Source organism: Microcebus murinus, chromosome 3 (assembly GCF_040939455.1).
Source record: "Microcebus murinus isolate Inina chromosome 3, M.murinus_Inina_mat1.0, whole genome shotgun sequence".
NCBI lineage: Eukaryota > Metazoa > Chordata > Mammalia > Primates > Cheirogaleidae > Microcebus > Microcebus murinus.
Genome location: NC_134106.1, coordinates 96,638,124 through 96,650,554, shown reverse-complemented (window position 1 = coordinate 96,650,554; position 12,431 = coordinate 96,638,124). Strand labels below are relative to the sequence as shown.

General features: G+C 37.9%; 1 protein-coding gene across 3 annotated transcripts in view; it reads left to right on the top strand.

Moving 5' to 3' along the window:
* Positions 1 to 12,431, top strand: part of KCNIP4 (potassium voltage-gated channel interacting protein 4) — a 1,096,218-nt gene that overhangs the window by 982,459 nt on the left and 101,328 nt on the right. The window lies entirely within an intron of this gene.

The window sequence follows — 12,431 nt, the reverse complement described above, 5'->3', positions numbered from 1 at the left end:
AAGGCAGTCAAGAGAGGCAAGAAGTAGGGAAGAGAAACAGCCAGAAAGGTGAGCTGGGCCAGATTTTTAGGGACCTTACAATCAAAACCAGGCTGGATATACACTACAGAGAGGCAATGGGGATTTTAAGTGAGGTTGGTAAGTTGGGGATTCATTCCCTGACTTGACTAGGGGCAGGGATGGCTAGAGTCAGCCAAGAGTAGGGGGAATGGACACAAGTCCCATTTTAAGAGGGTTAATGGTGAACTTGTGGTCACAGAAAAGACTAGGAAAGGGTTAAGAATAACACTGGAAGACCAGACACAGCCAGGGTGTCAAAACTATCAACAAAACTTAGTGGGGCACTGGTTTTTGAATCAACGACCAACTGAAACTCAGAGTGATAAAAATCACACAAAAATAAATCAGAAGGCAGTAAAATTGTTGAGGGAGAAAAGGAAAGAAGTTGTAAAAATCGGTTGTAAAACCGCTTAGAAAGTCTATGCAAGAGATAACATTAACAGCTAAATTTTATTGAGCACAACACCATTCTACTCCTGAACAAGTATTGCTAATATTTCCTGCAAGCCTATGAGGTACAGTTATAATCCCCACTGAGAAGAGAAAACTGAACAAAGAAATTAAATCACTAACCCAGAATCTCACAATTACATATCAAAGCAGGGATTTGACCTTAAATACTGCAATACCAGAGCTTAGGGTCTTCACCATTAGACTACCCTGCATGCAAGAGATGACAAAAGCCTAAATATACCATAGTCACAGTGGAAGGGGGAGGACAAATTTGAAACACATGTTGAAGAAAATATTGGAAAATATTGGAAAACAATTGTTGGTACTGAGTGAAAAATAGGAAAGAGACAAACTAATTCCACCAAAAGGATAATGGTGACCTTGATCAAGATAACAAGTGGAGAAGGAAGACCGTGAAAGTGAGTTAAGGAAAGATGATAGTTTTATTTTAGACACATTGGCTCAAATTGCCTAAAGAAAAATGCCTGTATTACCTAAAGAACACAAGTCATTCTTGAAACAAGCTTTAAACAACTTTGTTGTTGATTATCTTTGTTCTTGTTGTGTATCTGTTATTTTTTTATTTTTTTTTTAGATTACCTATATGATGAAATATTTTGCTTCTCACTGGATTCTTTCACTATTTTTGTTACTGTTAATTTGGGCCCATATAGGTAGAGTGATGACTACTATTTACCAAAAAAAAAAAAAAAAAAAAAAAAAAAAAAGAGTATAATATTAAATAAATAAAAGAATTCTTTTTTGCTTTTATTAATACTTTCATGATTGGTCACCAATGTAGATTCTAATGGAAGTTATCTATATTTATTTTCCATTTGCATTCACCTAAGAAGTAATATTTAGGCTAAACATGAATCCGGTCAATGAGTCTGGTTTCTGCTGAAATGGGAACCTGATACTTCAGGCAGACTCAATTTTCCACTCCACCAGGTCTATTAAATACAGAGCATTGCAATGTTATCTGCTTAGATTGTAGGGTTAAAGTGTAGCCTTCTTACTTTCCAATTGACTTCTTGCCAAGGGATTTGGAGCAGCAAGTGTGATGGGCAGCAGTTCTTTACATTGGCCCCTCTTTGCTTGTAAGATTTTATTAAAAATCAATTAAACAAACAAGAATAACAAAAGTCTGGCAATCAACTGACATAGAAAACCTTATTTACCTTTCAGCAGACCATTCTCATTTGAGACTTTGAAACTTTAGATAGACAAACAATTCCATAACATATCATAGTGTTCTCTGACTGCTTGAAAGTAGACATATTCTCCAGTGAGTATTCCTGAAGGTAGTCAAAAATCACATTTATTTCAATCACAGTGTAAAATTGATGAATGCTCCAGGGAAGCGATGTTAGAAGGATTGGCAGCAAAATCATCATACAATAGCAGCAAGATTGCATGTGGATTCCTAAGATGCACCATGCATTGTGAAAAATTCTTTATTATTCCATTTACAATCTTCAGAGTTATTATTCAAGTGTTACTATTATCACCATTTTACAGAGAAAGGGATTGAGGATTTGAGGTTTTAGTGACTTGTCCCAAATCATATAGCTACTAAGCGGCAGAACTAGGACTCAAGCCCAGGTTGTTCAGTCATTTGAAAAATTTTTATCAATACCTGCTACGTGGCAGGCATCATCCGGGGTGCCAGTGATGCAACCATGAGCACAAGCCAGACATGGATCCAGCCCACATGATCTTATAGTCTAACGGGGGAGACCAGGCAGAGCCTGTGCAATAAATTCCCATGCTTTGTTCCTTCATAGTATTTTTCCAGGTTCTCTGAGATCACTTCCAACTCTTTTCACTTGATAATGCTGAGGGTGGTTTGATGATTTTTGCCATGACTGCCACATCCCGGTCACATCAAGATGAGTTTAGGCATCATTATTTGGGTGGCATGATTACAACCTAGCTGCCTCTGAACTCAGAGGAAAAATGAGCTCAAACAGAGACACTGGCTTTCCATGGGCAAATGTTTTAAGACATAAATATGGAAAGCCCATGTGGAAATTGTGTCTGTGTTCAATGAGTGTTAAATATAGCAATACAGCTTGGTTGTTTTCTTGTTGAACACCACCATGGGCAGGAAGGTCTGAGACATGTTCCCAGGACACTGTACCCACCAGGAAAAGTATTAATAATTCTTAGAACTAGCTGGGCGCCAGTTATGGGCTCACGCCTGTAATCCTAGCACTCTGGGAGATGGAGGTGGGAGGATCGCTCAAGGTCAGGAGTTCGAAACCAGCCTGAGCAAGGGCGAGACCCTGTCTCTACTATAAATAGAAAGAAATTAATTGGCCAACTAATATATATAGAAAAAATTAGCCGGGCATGGTGGCACATGCCTGTAGTCCCAGCCACTTGGGAGGCTGAGGCAGTAGGATTGCTTGAGCCCAGGAGTTTGAGGTTGCTGTGAGCGAGGCTGATGCCACGGCACTCACTCTAGCCTGGGCAACAAAGCAAAACTCTGTCTCAAAATAATAATAATAATAATAATTCTTAGAAACTGAGTAATTTCAAGGCTGGTCCTATCTTGATCTTTCCTACTCTATGATCCTTATCACTTCTTGGTCCTTCTAATTTTTTAAATTTATTCCTTTATTTTATAAAAGAATTACTATTTTCTGTCAACATTTACTCCTTTAGTGATCTCATTGAGTGCCATGGTCTTAACTATTAACTTATGTGGTACTAACTCTGACGTTTACATCTTTCAGCCTAGACTGTGTTTGCCAACTCCAGAACCACGTGTCCATCTGCCTATTTAACATCCCCACTCAATTGTCCAATTAGTGACTCTTCCCCAGGAATTTCATGTCCACGTGAAAAAGGATTTTATCTTTTTTGTTCATTCCAGTATGTCTGCTGTGGCTCGAACAGTGCCCGGCTCATAACAGGCACTCAATAAATATTTAATGAATATATTACCTCTAATGTCCATACTATGCTGGATATTAGTGGTGATGTGATAACCAAGATGGATCTCTTGTCTCCAAATGTTCACATAACAGAGGAAATGACAGTTATTCAAAGAGGTCATTGATATAGAAAGCAGCCAGAGCCAACAACAAAGACACAGGCTGCATGGAAGTCTGAGGAGGCCTCTCCTCAGTCAAGCCTCTTCCCCGTGTGTATCAACTTTAGAGAACAGAGACAGAGAAAGATAAGGAGGAAGAAAGACAAGTTCATGTAGAGGAGATAGTATAAGCAAACGCATAAAAGGCAACAATTTAGGCTTCCTTCAGGGAATAGAGAACTGGCTAGGATATTAGATCATAAGGTGTGTGGGAGGAAATGACAGGCTATAAACCTTGGCTATTGTCTAAAAGTCTAAAATTCCATTCCAAAAAAAATGGACCTTCTTCTCTTGTCAATACCACACTAGAAGAGTATAAAAGGCCCTAAGGGGGCTGTGATTTCTAATGGATCCCACTATGAGAAATTCATCCGTGCACAGTCCCTACAAAAATAAGAAACTGGGTACAATTTTTAGGGCAAGGGCTTTGGCAACTGACAAAATTACTCTTGCTGTATGTCTTTAGACAAGTTATACAACCTCCCTGTATCTCAATTTATTCATCTAATATGGGCAAAATAATACTAATTTCAAAGGACATATTAATAAGTCCATTACATAATAATTAATATTTTAAACATCATGTTCCAGGTACCATTATAAATGTTTTATGTATATTTATTTCCTTTATGTATATTTATTTTCCTTTATGTATATTTATTTCCTTTCAACCTTCTGACAACATTTTGCAGTAGGTCCTGTAGTTGTCTCCCTTTTACTGATGAAGAAACTAAAGTACAGAGAAGACTAAGCACATTGCCCAAGGTCACACGACTGACAAGTGTCAGAAAAGGAATTCAAACTCAAGAATTGCTGCTCCAGAGCTCTCACTCCTCAAGATTCTATTAATACAATAATGCCTCATTTGAGAAGCATGCAATAATTATTAATAATCATAATTGCTGTCATTTCTTGATTAATTACTGCCTGCCAATAAGTAATTCAATATCTCAGAATAACTTTCTGAAATTGATACAAATATTATCTTCAGTTTATAGATCTTTAAATTGAGGTTTGGCAAGGTTAAACACATTGTCCAGTGCCAGAGTTAGGAAATAGACCCAGGAAAAAACAGAAATTTGAAACAGCTGAACAATTTGCCAACATTAATGCTCTCAGGCACTGTCCTGCTTATTATGTTAAGGGTGACACTAGATATTGTTGTACATAATTCCAAATATTGCTACAAATAATAATAACACTATCACTGAGTATTTACTATGTGCCAGACACATGTACTATCTTATTTAAAGCCCACAGTCACCCTATCCTACAATATTAGTTACTATTTTATGTCCATTTGTATTCCATTAAACATATGAAGGAAGTAAGGCTTAGAGAGTTTTACTAACTTATTTGAGCAACACAACAAATGTCCAGCTGACGTTTAGACTAAGCAGTCTAACTTTCTCCGAACCAAGATACAAGCTTAAAAGTAGAAGCAACATAACAAAACCCAGATTGCTGCTCAATTTTTCTGTTTTAAACATAGCCACAGTGGATAAATATTCTATGGCAGCATATTATTGCCATCACTGATAATAGCTCCAAATCATCCCCTAATACGCCACCAGAAATTTAGTATTACTAAGCTTATTCAAGCTCTTTCTAACTCCTTAGATAATTGATTCCATCTGTTTACTGCCTACTTTCTAAAGCAGCACTGTAACATCTTATGACTGGGGCATGATATTTTGCATAAATATATTTCTGTATGTTTATTCCTTTACAATAAATTTTAAGGGCAAATTTTTTAAATGTTATTGTATATGTTTAATTTGCACAACATGAGGCTTCGATATACATATATATATATGATGAAATGGTTGTTACAGTCAAGCAAAATAACATATTCATCATCTCACATAGTTACTATCTTGAGTGTGTGGCAAGAGCACCTAAAATCTATTGTTTCAGCAAAAAAATCTCAAATGTAATACAATATTGTCTATAGCCTTCACTTACATTAGATCTCTAGACTTTTTCATTTTATATATCTGTTACTTTGTATCCTTCGACTTACATCTCCCCAATTCCTCTTCCTCCAAACCACTGCTTTATTCTCGATCTTTGTGTACGTTTTTTTTTTAGATTCCACATGTAAGTGAGATCATGCAGTATTATTATTTTTTTTTCTGTGTGGCTTATTTCACTTAGCACAGTGTCCTCCAGATTCATCTGTGTTGTGGAAAATGGCAAGATCCCTTTCTTTCTTAAGGCTGAATAATATTCCATCGTATATACACCATAGTTTCTTTATCCATTCATCCAGTGATGGACATAAGTTGTTTCCATATTTTGGCTATTGTGAATAGTGCTGCAATTTTCAGTTAACAATTTTTTAAAAAATGTGTCACTTCTCTGTCACCTTCTTAAGTAAAGTAAGCATATTAGGTAAAAATTACGCATCAAAACTTGGTCACTGGCTTTTTATCCTTACTATTTCCTCTAATACACTTATGACCCTTTTCAACTTTATATTCCCTCCTTTGTTCTCAGACATTAGCTGTCACTTCTGCACTTTAGGGTCAGGAAACTTGAATTTAAGTCCTGACTCCATAACTTCCTATTTCTATGTCCTTTATAAGTTATGTCATTCCTTCCAACACTGATTTCCTCATCTGTAAAAGCAGAATGACAATATTGATGAATAATCACATTGCTTAGATATAATAATGAAAGTCAAAATAATTGTGTTTATGACAAAGAACCAGCCATCGAAAGTTCAGTGTTATTACTGTGGCTCATGGGCTCCTGCTCATTTGCTCCCTTCCTTCCCCAACCACACCTGCTTCTGATGTGCATTCAGAAGCTTATTAAACCAGGGATACAGTAGTGATAGGGTCACTCATTTCTTTTTATTTTAGCCTATTATGGGGGTACAAATGTTAAGGTTACATATATTGCCCATGCCCCCCTCCCCCCTCGAGTAAGAGCTTTCAGGCATGTCCATCCCCCAAACGTTGCACATCTTACTCGTTGTGGTTGTGTATACCCATCCCCTCCTCCCCCCTCCCACCCTCCCGACACTCAATAAATGTTATTCCTATATGTCCACTTCGGTGTTGATCCGTTAATACCAGTTTGCTGGTTAGTACATATGGTGCTGGTTTTTCCATTCTTGAGATACTTCACTTAGTAGAATGGGTTCCAGCTCTATCACCATGGTTTTTTAAAGATGAGTAGTACTCCATGGTATACATATACCACATTTTATTAATCCACTCATGAATTGATGGGCACTTGGGTTGTTTCCACAGCTTTGCAATTGTGAATTGTGCTGCTATAAACATTCGAGTGCAGGTGTCTTTTTCATAAAGTGACTTTTGATCTTTTGGGTAGATGCCCAGTAGTGGAATTGCTGGATCAAATGGTAGATCTACTTGTATCACTTTGAGGTATCTCCATATTGCTTTCTACAGAGGTTGAACTAGTTTGCAGTGATGAGGTCACTCTTATTGATAAAGGACATTGTGACGGGCATTGGCAAAGTGCTGTAGCACTTTGACTAGTATTCAAGGAGATCAGGGTTTAGGCCCAGTTCTGCCACTGAAGCTAAGGATCTGTATTTGGATACAAATTTACAAAGTTAAGGGACTGGATTCAAGGCCACTTTCAATTCTAACGTAACTCTATTTTCTGCTTGGAGGTCTTTTGCTACTAATTTTCTGTTTTTTATTTGAGTGTGTGATTTCTAGATAAATGGGACATCATTATTTCTCTCTCCTGTTCTAGGGAAGGCAGAATAGCAGAATAGTTAATTACATGAATCCTGGAACAAGAACTCCCAGAGTTACTGTGTCTATTACTGTGTGACCCTGGGCAAATTACTTAAACTCTCTGTGCTAGGGACTTCAGGAATATAGCATTCATATTATACTGATGGAGATTTTTATGAGGTAATATATGTAAAGTGCTTCCACAGAGAAAATGCTATGAAAAGTAGTTCTTAATATTAGATTTTTAGGACAAAAGGAGGAAATCTATCAAAGTTCAAGAGAAACTCCTTTCTTAGGGCATTTTTAATTTAGTGAACTCATCTGAGCTATCTTTCTTCATCTCTCTCCATGTTTCAATACTGTAGAAAATTTTTGTCTTTGATCATAATCCCTCTCATGTTTTGCCTTTCCTGACTAGAATATCAATCTTTTTTGGTGTGTCTTTCTATATAAATTCAATCACATTCTTTTGTTTCCTTCTCTCCACCTCTCTCCCCCACTCCCCCCCCCCCACCAGCATTTCCATTGTGGATTTTCTCTTTGTGTATTATGATTGGCAACATAATTTTTATTTTTCTCATTTGCCAAAAATAAATTAAGACCCTACTGCCTAAAACATAATAGCTTCTATTGTAAGGGGCCATTCATGACTTGCTATACTAATAAGATGGATTAATGCTGATAATAAGCACTTCAATTAGGTGATTATTTTTTAAAATCTAACCTTGTTGAAGTGTTATTTATGTTTATAAATAAGGTAGAGGCAATCCATTCATAAGGGCTGTGAGAAATAGCTCCAGCAGTTCATCTCTAGGTTGTTATATTTTGTAAGTGATTGAATTCAATCATGAAATTGCAAAGCAATTCAAGTTCTTGTGGAATGGAAATTGCAATGGCATTGCCAACAACCACCTGTAATAGAAGGTGTTCAAAATAATTGGCCATTTTCAAACTACTTTTCATTTTCAATGTGACATATGAATATTAAACAGGATAAAATACCAACTATAAGAGGGTTTTTTTTTTGGGGGGGGAGGTCCTAACATACTTTCAGGGTCAGGGTTGCAAAAACACAAGTTATACTAACTAAAACATTAGTGTTCCAATTGTTTGGGATGGTCTGGGATTCCTGCAGTGTTTCAGATGGATGGATTGCTTTCTACTCGCAGGCTGCATGTGACCAGCTTGGAATTAATTGTTCATATGCTCTCCATGTGCACCTTAAAATAGCTCTTGGTGGGTGGATGGGTGAATAGTTGGGAAGACAGAAAATCAAGGGAGTCCCAGGCCTTGAGAAAAAGCATTTAATTCAAGTTTAAAGAGTTGCTTACAGGGCCTGGCCTAGGTTTGAACTCTCCATCCAGGGAAGTCACATGATGGAAGAGGAAGAGAAAGAGGAAGAGGAAAGAGAGGTTTGGGGCAGATCCTGACTCCCTCCCCCACCTCATTCCTCAGCTCTGCAGCTCTCTGAATGAGCAAATTCCTACACCCTTGAAACTGTTTTCTCAACTGATTATCATGCCAACCTCCTTGGGCATTGTGAGCAGTGGAACTTAGGAATGGAATGCTGAGTATCTGAGCATCCTGTCCACCTGCCTGCAAGTTTTTCAAGTAGAAAGGAAAAGGAAGGGAGGAAAGAAATTATATCAGTGCCATGAAAAATAGCTTTGGAAAACTTCCTCCAGGTAGCTTTATCTTTGTCCTGATGTGTCAGACTTGAACATTAATCACCTCTTTATTCCAAAGGTTCTCGGTGTAGTTTCCAATGCTATGGTCGAGAATCTTCCAGCATTGGAAACCCTCCTCCAATACCTGCCGCTGGACCATGCTACTAAATATTTAATAATATGTAACATATCATTAGAAAGAAATCAACTTCATCATGATGCTATTGCCATACTGATCAAGTCACTATTAGACCAATGTAATCAAAGGTAAGCATTAGGGGTAAAGACTCAAAGGGTATTTTTATAAATGAGATAAAGCAGTATAAGTCAGGCTGAAGCTTTGTCTAGATAAATCAATTTCAGCTCAAATTGAATTTTAAAAGTATAGGTACTTATGATCTTTTTATAATGAAAAATGGGCACATTTATTTATTTAATTTAAATCTTTAGAAATTTATTTTTAGAAGCCCATACAGTCACATGGTTCAAAAGTCAAAGGATACATAAAAAGGACTTAGTGACACTGATGAAGTCCCCTTTTGCCCCTGTCACCCCAGCTATCCAGTTCCTCTCCTTAGAAGCAACCACTCTATTAGCTTCTTGGGTGTCCTTCCTGGGCACATTTATTTTTAAAGAAGGGTCATATTATGTTTAGAAATGGGACTTCCTGTAGATATGCCCACTATCTTTGGAATGCTTCAAGTGGTTATTCTTTTATTTCACATTCTTTTTTTTTTATTTTAGCGTATTATTGGGGTACAAGTGTTAAGGTTACCTATATTACCCATGCCCCCCTCCCCCCTCAAGTAAGAGCTTCAAGTGTGTCCATCCCCCAAACGTTGCACATCTTACTCGTTGTGGTTGTATATACATACCCATCCCTTCCTCTCCCCTTCCACCCTCCCAACACCCGATAAATGTTACTCCTATAGGTCCACTTAGATGTTGATCCGTTAATACCAATTTGCTGGTGAGTACATGTGGTGCTGGTTTTTCCATTCTTGAGATACTTCACTTAGTAGAATGGGTTCCAGCTGTATCCAGGAATTATTTCACATTCTTTTATTGGGCACTTTTAGAGTGCCAAATCGTATGCTACTGGACCAGTCTGGCAGGACCTGTGCTACAATGGATAAGGACTCAACTCTCTGTGTATGGCTTGAGTTCTGAATCAGTTTCCTCACAAGAGTGACATGATTCTTCATAAAATGATTTGATTTCTGCATTAGAAGCCTTATTTACGAACACATGTCTTCAGAAGGCAGGACTCACACTCATATCTGTTTGTAAAGGACGATGTTCTGTAGTAATATTCTGGAGTTGGGTTTGATCTCAGATGGAGTCAAATTTGCATAATTATGAGTTGAGTTGTAATAGCCTCTATGTATTTTAAGAGAAGTTGTGAGAAAGGGGAGAAAGATGCCTATTTTTAAAATTCATTCTGTTTTCCCCAAATGATTTGAATTCCAATTTCTAGCCCAATTGTGTCATGGCCTGAGGGGACTGTTGACTCAGACATAGGACAATGTTGGCCCTCAGAGACTTAAATCTAAGGAACAAAGAACAAAGAGAGACAGCCAGGGAGCTCAAAAGTGTCTGGGTTTGGGAATTTGTTGTCAGATTAAAATTAAACCTGTTAGAAGATACATGAATTAAAATGCTATTTGTATTTAGCTTACCTCAGGATGCAAATGCAGCATTTGAATTAGCTCCTCAGCGAGATGCCTGAGCTATTATGACACTGTGGCAGAACCTGGAGACTGTTCAGGAGCTTCTGGTTTTTGTCCCAGACAAACCACTCAGCCTTCCCGAATCTAAATTTCCCAGTGGTAAAATGCAGGAATAAAAAACTACTTTCTATGTTCTTCCCAGCTCTGAGATCCCATCACTTTTGTACCTTATTCTACCACCCATTTCTTTAACAGCACAGCTGTGTCCGCCATTTTGGCAATATCAAAATGCCCAGGGGACGATTCCGCTGGAAGGAAATTGAGGCATTGGAGGTTCAGTAGCCAAGTGGCTTGTGGTTTAAAATGTTTTATCCCCTAGGATTTTGAATCAAAAACTGTAACTGTTACCATCTCTCAAAATAGCATATTGACTAAGCTCAGGACCTTTGGTGTCAAAAAGCCAGGGATCAAATCCCAGCTCTGTCACTTAGTAGCTGTGTGACCTTGAATAAGTTATTGAAGTTCTGCATTTCCCAGTTTACACCTTGTAAAATCCAGGCAACAATAGCTATCTCACTGAACTTCTGTCAGTATTGGAATGAGATAAAATACAACCAGGCTTAGAGCAAAAGTTCTCTATAGGCTGGTGGTTTTTATTAACAATTTTTTAAACAGAAGGAATGGTCTTTATTGGTTACAGTGAGAAGTGGAAGAGGAGGGGATACAACAGCTCCTGCTCCAGGGGTGGCATTAACAGACTTGGTCATCACCCTCCAAAATTTAACAACAATCTCAGCATAATGCTTCAAAACCTAGATTTTGGGGTGCTGAAGATATCTCTCTGATCCATCAGTAATTAGCCATTTGATGTTGGGTGAATTAGTTTAAGCCAAGTTACTTAGACTCTCCAAGCCTCAGTTTCCTCATCTATAAAAAGGGGATGATAATCCCTCTCTTGATGGGTGTTATGAAAATTAATTGATATAATTAGCTAGCAAACTGTCCAGAACTCACTGGACAAACTCTGTGAACAAGACCTGCTTTTATTAGTATTGTATGCCATTGGAATATAGGTGGATGGATTAGTTTACTAGGATTGCTAAAACAAAATACCACAGACTAGGTGGCTCAACCTACAGAAATTATTTTATCCAGTTCTAAAGGCTGGAAGTCCAAGGTCAAGGCACCAGCAGGATACTGTCTTCTTGTATCCTTGGCCTTTCCTCTGTGAGCCCACATCCCTGGTGTGTCTTCCTTTTCTCATAAGGACACATGTCCTACTCAATCCTGTTTTTATGACCTCATTCAACCATAACTACTTCCTTAATGCCCTAGTTCCAAATACAGTCATATTGAGAGTTAGGCCTTCAACGTATGAATTTGGGGGGGACACAAAGAACCAGCAGTCAGACTGCAGTAGATTAAGGGAAAAGCAAGATGTTGGGCATGCACCCCATGGATATAGTCACCTTTTCAGAGAAGTTTGACAGTATAGGAGAGATGAGAGGTGGTCATTATTTTTACCATTATTATTTCTAATGACTTTGAAAGAGAGAGTGTGATAATGTGGAAAGAACATAAGCTGTGGTGTCAAACACTTGGGTGTAAATCCTGTCTCCATCTTTTTTTCCATGTGACATCTGGCCATGCATTTCTTCACTTTTGTAAGATTGTCTGCATGTATGTGAAAAATGGACAATTATACTTCCTGGTGTGGGTTATTGTGATCCTTAGAATAATGCCAATACGACACCTAGCCCAT